This window comes from Cryptomeria japonica, chromosome 3 (genome assembly GCF_030272615.1).
Source record: "Cryptomeria japonica chromosome 3, Sugi_1.0, whole genome shotgun sequence".
NCBI classification, from domain to species: domain Eukaryota; kingdom Viridiplantae; phylum Streptophyta; class Pinopsida; order Cupressales; family Cupressaceae; genus Cryptomeria; species Cryptomeria japonica.
In genome coordinates, this window is record NC_081407.1 from 181,701,609 (window position 1) to 181,711,666 (window position 10,058).

A 10,058-nucleotide genomic window follows, 5' to 3' on the forward strand; every position below is an offset into this window, starting at 1 on the left:
AGTGGCAAGACTGAAAGGTGTCAGAACTTTACTTGCATTTGCAACACATAATAAATTCAAGGTATACCAGATGGATGTTAAGTCAACATTTTGAATGGAATGTTGGAAGAAGAAGTATACATTGAGTGGCCAGATGGTTATGCTTTGACTGATGAGAAAGACATGGTATGCAGATTGCATAAGGCTTTATATGGATTAAAGAAAGCACCAAGAGCATGGTATGAAAGGCTTCACACACATCTGATGAAGACAGGATTTCTGAGAACTAGTGATGATAGTAACATTTATCTCAAATCTGAAGGAGATAAAATACTGGTCAACGAAGTTTTTGTAGATGATATCATATTTGGAGATAATGATGATATGAGTAATGGTTTTGCAAATGAAATGAAAAATGAGTTTTAAATGTCTTTAGTGGGAGAAATAAAAAATTTCATAGGCTTGCAAATACAACAAATAAAGAATGGTATTTTCATCACACAGTCTAAGTATGTGAAAGAGGTCTTGAAGACATTTGGCATGAGTGACTATAAACTAGTTGGGATACCAATGGTTTTAGGTTGTAAGTTGTCTAAGGAAGATGAATCCACAACTGTTGATGAGAAGGAATACATGTCAATGATTGGAAAACTGCACTATGTTGTTCATAGAAGACCGGATATAGCTCATGTAGTTGGCATAGTTGCTAGATTCTAGAAGAATCCTAAGGAAACACATCTGATAGCAACCAAGAGGATTTTTAGATATTTGAAAGGTACTGTTGACTATGGATTATGGTATCCATATGGAGGAAATTTTGACTTGAAGGTGTACATAGATGCAGATTGGGCAGGAAATGTTGATGACCGAAAAAGCACAACCGATGGAGCATTTTTTCTTGGAGGAAGACTTGTTTCATGGAGTAGTAAGAAGCAGAGTTGTACTTCACAATCTACTGCTGAAGCTGAGTATGTTGCAGCTTACATGAATTGTAGTCAGGCTATCTAGATAAGGTACATTTTGGAAGGTTTTAAGATGAAGATTTCAGAACCTATAAAGACTTTATGTGATAACAAAAGTGCCATAAATATTTCCAAGAACCCTATTTTGTACGCACGAACCAAGCATATTGAATTGAAGTATTATTTCTTAAGGGAAAAAGTGCAGAGTAAAGATGTGATCTTGGAGCATTTTTCTACCAAGGAGAAGCTTGCAGATATCTTTACTAAACCTCTACCTAAGACTACTTTTGAGTATCTTAGAAGTCAGCTAGGGGTTGTACCCCTTCATGAGGCCAGTTAAGCATGATGTAGATTACATCAGTCCCGGAGCTACTTGCAGAATTTTATAGAAGGATTGGTGTAGAAGTGGAGTTATTCCACAGAGGGAGCATCAAGTTGCAGGTTGTTGATGTTGCACAGTGAAAATTGGCATTACATGTTTTACTTTCAATTTGGCATTATTGTCAAAGGGGGAGAAGAATTATGCGATTATGGGGAGAAGAACTAGTGACAAGCTGAAGACATGGAGAGCATGGTGAATACTTGGTAATGTAAACCAAGAATCCTATTCACAATCATAGCAGCAACCAATGGTATTCTTATTTCTATTGCCATCAATGCCAAAGGGGGAGATTGTTGGCATTTGCATGAAGATTGCATTAATGATATGTTATGTTGTCATTGATGTCAATTAGCCGCTAATTATATTGTTGATATTGTTGTAATATTGTTGTTTTGTAACCGGTAGGAAGAGCTAGTGAAGGAAACTATAACCAGTAGAAAGAATTTGTGGAGTGAACCGGTATTGCTATATATTGGAGAGTTGAACCGGTAACCGGTAAACCCTACCTATCATTTTTTATAAACCCTAACTGATTAAGTTAGGTGAATTGGTTATATTGGTTTACAATCTAATGATGAGCGGCAATGATTATGACAAGTATGATTATTGTATGAAGACAATTTCAAGTGATTTTGGCGAGTTGATGTAACGATTTTTGTCTAGGGAATGAGCAAGTATATTGCATATAATGCAAAGCACGTGATGAGTTACTAAGTTCGATTAAGCAATGATCAAGGAGCAATTGAGGTTTTCTTGATTGATGTGCAAAGATTGCTATGTAGTCTAATGGTCATACTTGAATCAACTTGTTTTTAATCTCTATGAGAATTAGGTTTTTGTTGTGTTACCGACTTAATTGATTTGTTTATAAGGTCAATGAAGTTGTTTAGTTTCTATGTTGGCAAAGATCAGTTGAGTGTTTGGTTGCCAAACCGGATGATGTATCTGCAATTTGAGTAAAGGCAGATAGGAGCATGAAAAGGATCTGATCAAGCAAGTGTAGTGCTATTCTAACAGATCAACAAACTCATGTTGTTTTCTAACAATTACAACAGAATTGAAATCCCCTAACCGGGTAAGCTCTAACAAGCTTGGTGCTATTCAAATCCTCTAATAAAGTGATCCATTAGCTTGGATTTTCAAATCCTCTACCAAGGTTACTCCTTATAGGGTATTGCTTCTAACAAGGCATTGTCATCAATCCCTTAACCGGGTGGTCCCTAACATGATCTGTTCTTAACAGGACTTTTTGTAAAGCTTTAATAGGCTAGGCTCCTAACAGGGTGAACTTTAGAAGAGTTTAAATAATTATCTTGTGAGCCTCATCTCATGATAGTTTTTCCCATTTGGGTTTCCACGTCAAAATATTTGTATAAACTGGTGAATGTTTTTGTGGTTATGTTCTTATGGTTGATTTACTTAACTACTTTGATAAATCATGATAACCAGAAGCATTCAGAAATGAAGTTTGTTTACATATGAAAAAGTATTTGGATGTTTATGAGTTTGAAGTTGTTTACTGTTAATTTGTTGTAACAGTCAACCGGTTTATCTTATGAGTTTTTATCTTGATAGTGGTATTACATTGATAGTTTACTTTGAGAGATTGATTTTGAGATTGGTGAAGTTATTATCAGTTTTTCTATCTACTGGTTCACCCCCCCACCTCTCAGTAGTTGATTGAATACTTATTCTTTCATCATATCATCAACCTTGCATTTTTTAGAGCGTTTGGAGAGTGAATTAAGTAGAGAAGAGCTTTTGATTACTGCATTGGTGAAGATTAACAACGGATTGAGAAGATTTGTGGATTTATGAATTGGTAAAGTGAATTCAAACTAAAAAGTGCAGAAACCCTAGCTGAGAAGGAAGAAAAGGTATTTATCTAGAATTTGTCTCTATATTTGATATTTTGAGATGGATACACCACACTTTGTTGATATAACTGAAAGACCTCGACCAAAATTCAAGAGGCATCCACTCAAGTCAATTGAAACCGATCTCTTTGGAACCCTATCTAGTGTATAATATGGTGTATTTCATGTTGAAGATGTTAGATCTTACATTCATTGCAAACTGGAAGATTTGGGAACGTCTACAATCTTCAACCAATTCCGAACAATGTGTGATAAACTGATGAATACTAAGAGGGGGGGGTGAATTAGTATTCCAAAAAATACTGAACTCAAACACTTAAATAGTTTAGCAGTAAACCGGTATAACATATTTACTAACAAACCGGTTAAAATAAATGCAAACCAAACAGCAAATAAGGCATTCACCCACACGAGCACAATTACCATAACAAAAGAGATTTTTACATGGAAACCCAAATGGGAAAAACCATGGTGAGATGAAACTCACAAGTAACTATCTGCAGAATAGTAACCAGACCGGTTAAGGTCAGACCGATTAAGGTCATACAATGTTCTTCACCAGAACAAATCCTGTTAGGAATCTAGATCTCTATTAGGAGATAAGTCCGATTAAAGACTACCTTGTGAGAGGATTTTAGATCCACGGTTGTGAACCACCTTGTTAGAGGATTTACAAAGGCTTTGCCAGGCCTACCTGGTTAAGGATTTCAGACTTGTCGAAGATGTGAGTAATCAACAAGTGAGTGATCTAAATACTAGCACAGTATGCTTGGTTAGATCCTTGATAGCTCATTGTTAATGCATTTTAGCATTACTTCAGTCTTCAATATATCCACACTATGTTTCTTCACATAGACCTAATCTTCTCTTCTATGATCGCACATACAAAAACCTCACCAATCACCTTAAACCCTAACAACACCTAAAACCCTAGACATGATGTCCTTATAAAGGAATCTGATTTCATGTCGGTCCAATAGGATTACATTGCAAGTTCCTAGGTTTAGTGCATCTGGACACATTTGGTAACACGACACAAAATCACCGCCAAAGTGTCTGTGGATGATAACTCATCACAAAAATACTGGTTGGTAACTCATCATAGAGTAATACCGGTTCATACTGTAGTCACTCAAAATTGGTCATCACTCTTACATTGCTAAACTAATTCTTAGCATGTCTTCTATGTCACATTTGATTTTCATCATATGTTGGCATTGTGTCATTCCTCTGGTTTCAATTCATTTCAAATCCAACCCTCATCAATCTCATTCAATCACATTTGGTCCTAAATCATTATAATTGGCATTTTTAAATCATTCGAATTGGTATCATCTTGACAATTAGACTTAATTCTCTCTTTGTTGATAATTAATTAGTCATTAATTATCAACCTCAATATCAATTAATATTATCAAGTCATTATCAATCAATATTATCAGTCTCTTATCAAAATCATTATCAATTTTTGGGTCTTTTTTTGATCCTTTGTCCTATTTTTGTCAAATTCAGTCAATTGTTAATTTTCTCAATTATTAGCCAATCAATAATCACTATTGGACTTAATTCATCATTAGTATCTTGATTTATTCAAATCATTTCCCCTAGGTTAATTAATCCCCTTTCTTACTAACATGTCCCTTTTTGAATAAATAAATATATATTTATTTATTCACCATATTTTTGTCCATGTCACAATTAATATTTTTTTAAATATTAATTGGCTAATTTGATTTTATGAGTGAAATTAATAATTATTAATTATTAATTTCCACCTCACTCAAATGTCTTCACTTAAGTGATTCACTTTCTAAAAAGTGAATCACTTGTCTCCTCTCTCAAAGGCAAAGTTTCCATTTTCGACCAAGTGTCAAAAATGGAATTGTCCTTCTAACTCATCTTCCACTTGCCATCAAAATGGCAATTTCCCAAGAGACTCCCCTTTGCATGCGATGTCAACCATCAGATTGAATCAATCTCATCCATCGAATTCTTGTCTCATCTCTCTCCAAATTCTATAAATTGGATGAATTTCTTCAATCAAAGGGCCAAATCAATCACGCTTCTAGTATCCTTACGCTGTCATCTTGTCTTGTCAATCTTGCTTTCATATTATGCTTATGCACTTGTAGGTGAGATCCACAAAACAAATCCATTTGAAGGAGAAAGAAGGACAATGGAGAATTATGGAGGAGACATTCACGTTTGCAATGGTTTGCATTTGATTTGAATGTTTTATTTCCATATCTTTATTGAATGTTTGTAGGTTTTGTTATCATTGCAGTCTAGTTTTGTGATTGAACTAATTTAATATCTATTTGCTTTGATGATTTCCAGATTCCTATCTACACATACATTTAACCGATTACCGGTTCACATGTTTTACCAAATACCGGTTTGTCAAAATGAAGACTGGGAAAAATGATAACCACCACTTTGTTCCTTTGAACCTCTTTGGGATCCTCGAACCACTTGAGGTCTTCATACCACTTGGGTCTTCATACCACTTGAGATCGGTAAACACTTTCTGCAAAACACCAATAGTCTAAAGACTATAATACATAATACCGGTTGGAACAAATACCGGTTGAGCATAACTCATACATACAAAAAGTGATCTCAAAGCAAGTGTGTGTCCATCAATGAAAATCACAACATCATCATCAAAAATGACAACAATCTCCCCCTTTGGCATTGATGGCAACACTTAGGAAAAAAAAATTTGACATCTAAGTGTTTTACAACAAAAATATGCAATTATCAAAATTACTCCCCCTAAGCATATACGTTATCCCTTTTGCAGAAAATACAATGTATACTACTCCCTTAAAGAGATAACATGAAAGTATACATAGCATTCACCAAAAATTTTAAATAAATATTACTCCCACTTTGCCAACAATGACAAAGTATTGCAGAATAACCCATGTTTCTCATTATCATGAATATAATAAATGTTTATGACAATAATGAGTGAAACTTATCAAAAACCAATTTAAAATCTTGCATGAAGGTCTTCATGGATAAAGACCATGATTCAAGTAATGAGGTAGCCACCTCACTTTCTATTTGCATCTGGGATACCTGTTCTTCTATGGCGTCTAAGGTACTCATCTCTTGAGTGACTGTTAAGGCATCCAGATTGAGATAGCACTTCTAAAGTATTTGCAGTATGAGTAGTAGAACCAATTGAAGTTCCTGCAAATCTCTGGTCTGGTTGCTGATCTCCAACTTGATTCTGGCAGACTGGAGCTGAAACCGGTGAACAATTTGCCCATATGTAGTAAAGGAATCATAGGGCATCTTGAAGGTGCTTATAAATGCCTACAAATCAGATTGCAGTTTTTCCTTCTCTACAAGAACATCATCACAAAATAGATGGGGTTGGCTTATCTTACTAAGGAGTAGCTTGCCCTCATCCATAGCATCTCTTATGTCCTTCTGTTCTTTTTGAAGTTCAAACCGGAGCTCGTTCAGTTTCTTCACTAAGGCAGTGTTTAGTGCCTTTTGATGCTTCTTCTATGCGTTAGCTTCAGCAACCTCTTCCAGGCATTGTACCTAGTCCTCCACAATTGTGCATAGAAGTTTAAGTTGGGCCAAAGAGGAATCGGTACTGGGGAGGTTAGTACCAGGAATCAAACTGGTAAGAGTTTCAACCGCAGTTTGAATAACATCTTGCTCGTTTTTCCTCCTTAATGCTTCCAGTCGCTCTTATGCAAGCTTAATGCTTTGGAGCAACTCCAATTCATTTGCAGATTGGAGGTCAATAGGACTGGTAATGTCAGCTAGATTGGCTTGACTACCAGTTTCCTTTGGTGTCTCCACATGTGTGCTCTTTGTCGCTTCCTTCTTCTCTTTGACTCTTTGCTTTTCCTCTTCTACCTTCTTTTGCTCCTCTGCTTCTTTCTTTTTCTTCTCTTCATCCTTCTTCCTTTCTTCTTCCTTTTGCTTCTCTTCTTCTTTCTTCTTCTCCTCTTCCTGTTTCTTCTTCTCATCTTCCTTTTTCTTCTCCTCTTCCTGTTTCTTCTTCTCTTCCTCTTGTTTCCGTTTATCTTCTTCTTTTCTCTTCTCCTCTTCCTCTTTCTTCTTCTCCTCTTCATGTTTCTTCTTCTCCTCTTCTGCTTGTTTCCTCTTCTCTTCCTGTACTTTCTTTTTCTCTTTCTCTGCTTGCTCTTTGTCAACCTTTCCTTTGTCCTTTTTTTCTTTGTCCACTCTCTCTTTATCAACCTTTTCCTTTGCTATATCTGGAGTGACATTTTCACCATCCAAAGTATCAACATCAATTGTGTCCATTTGTTCAGTGATCGGTTCTCCTTCACTATCATACACCTCATCCGATTTTCCGGTTTCCGATTCTTGTTCAGTCTTCTTGTTTACTTCAGACACTTGGTGCAACCTTAGAGCGGCTTTGGTATGTGAGTGTGTATCTTCCACCACTTCAGGGACTTTGCCTTCTAGTAACAAGAGTCTTCTTCTTCTCATGAAGAAGAGGCCTTTGTATTTATCCATAACTTCATAGAGCTCTGAATTTGAAACATCAGGAAAATATTGTGCAAAAATTTCCTCTTTTATTTCATGTTCCTTTTCTATGGCAATGTGCCATTTGTTATCTAAAGAATTGTATAAAGAATCTGGTGTCACAGATCTAATTTCTAATGGCGACCAGTCATTAATACATAGATATTGAATAACTTCCTGTTCAACTTCCTCCTTTTCATTGTCATTAAAATCATCAAAATGATCTAATAAATCACTTAGCACTTTTCTCCTAATATTCTTGATAGTTCTTTGACAATGTGTCAATGGTTTGTAAGAGGAAATGTCTATATTTATCGGTGTTGATGATGTCGGTTCATTGCTGGTTGTCTTTGTTTTCTTCCTCATTTGCCTAGTCTTCTTAGGCTGCACTTCAGGTTCTGTATCCTTAGAATCTGGTGAGTTGTTCTTAGTCTTCCGCTTTCTTTCAAAAACCTTGGCAGGTGCAACTTTCGGTTTCTTCTTGGCCAGTGACTGCTTGGTCACTTTAGGACTTTCTGAAGTAACCGGTGCCGATACCGATGGCACCTGCCTTTCCCTTCTTCACTGAAGTTTCTTCAACTGGTATTACCCTTTCCAAGTAGGTGTCGGTTCTCTTCTTCTTAGGATCAAGAGGTGAGGCAACTAGGGTAGAGGCATACCCATCGAGCATGTCATACATCACCTCATATCTCATGGGCTCCACTTCTTCCTTTTTGGGCTCAACTACCTCCATCATGCACTCATCTACTCTGATGATAAAGCAGATGTCCTCTTCATACTTCTTGACAATATCACCTGATATCCTCATCCTCGGGCTCATCTTCCGCTTGAATTCATCAAAGTATTTTTTCAAGACTTCAGGATAACCGGTTCCCACCGCTTGAAGACTTTCTCTGATTTGCTTGGTAATCGGTTGGCTAGTAGACCATTGAATATCACTGACTCCCAGAAAATAGCCTTGAAAATAGAAAAACAAACCTACCAACAGTTGTCCAAATTTAAATCTTAAGGAATTGCCCTGTTTGATAGACTTCAGGTTTACCAGAAGTTGCCTCTGCATACAGGTGCATAGATCAAATGATGCATCTTCCATGATCATTCTGTAGGCGGCATTCACCACAGCTGTAGAGATAGAGTTTATTCTGCTAGCATAGAATGTCTTGTATCCGATCACCATGCAGGCATACTTGACCAAATCATCCTTGATGGTGTTAACGGTCATTCCGCGTTGGTCGCTCACAGAACCGGTGAGCTTGGTCATTTCCGTCTTAATAACTTTCCTTAGGGTTGGCACTTCTCCAACATTACAGAAGCCAGTGACGGCATGAACCGCTTCTGGTGTGATGTCATGTGTCCACTCAAGATACATTTTTTCACCGTGCACTCTACTTAGGATGATGCGGATGTGATCTTCTGTGAATTCTTCAAGAAAATAGACCTTATTGTGAAGTTTCTTTCTTTCCAGGATGTTGTGTTCCAGTTTGATCTTCTTGTCATCCCCGCAGAATAAACCTAACTGAGAATGGATCACTAGGGATCCTAGGTCTTCTATTTTGCAATCCATATAATCTGAAATACCTTCCTCAACTATAACACCAGCGGGTATTTGGGATAAGGCATTGTATTTCATCTTCCTTTGTATGAAATCCACTGAATCAATAGGTGCACTTGAACTGGAGTGCAAAGCAGAAGCCATGAGAAACAAAGAAACTCAAAAAATACCTTTGTGAATTGAGATTTAGGGCTTTGACACTGTAGCTAGCAACACACCACTTCGGTTGCTTGGTAACACCACTTAGTGTTCTTCACAAATAGGTTGCAAATATCTCAGAATTCTTCTGCTAGATTTCAATTCACTCGAAATCACAAGTCGAATTGCCTTTGGTCGCTCTGCACTTGAAAATTTCTTCGCTCGCAAATTGATAAGTGAAAATGACTTGAAACTCTCTTTTAAACAAATTCTTCACCTACCATAATTAATGCTCCACCATTAGGTTATAAACCCTAATTTTGCCTTTTACCACTTTCGGTCTTCTGTTGATTGACAGGTAATGTATACCAGTTAAGGTCTTTTACCGGTGTAAACCAGGGGTTCGAAACATTTCACCAATTTGCTCCCCCTAAGCTTTTCTGAAGCTTAGTTTGCCGGTTCAGCGGCTTCCACACTAGGTGCAGAAACCGGTTCTTCTTGTGACACTTCTTCAGGTTTCTTCTTCCATGTTGTCTTCATATCTGCTTGAACAATTTCAACATCAATCTTTCCTTCCGGTGTGACTAGTATATCATCTGATATGTTCTTTTTCATCCTGCAGATTCTAGCTGTGTGACCTGGTTTGTTGC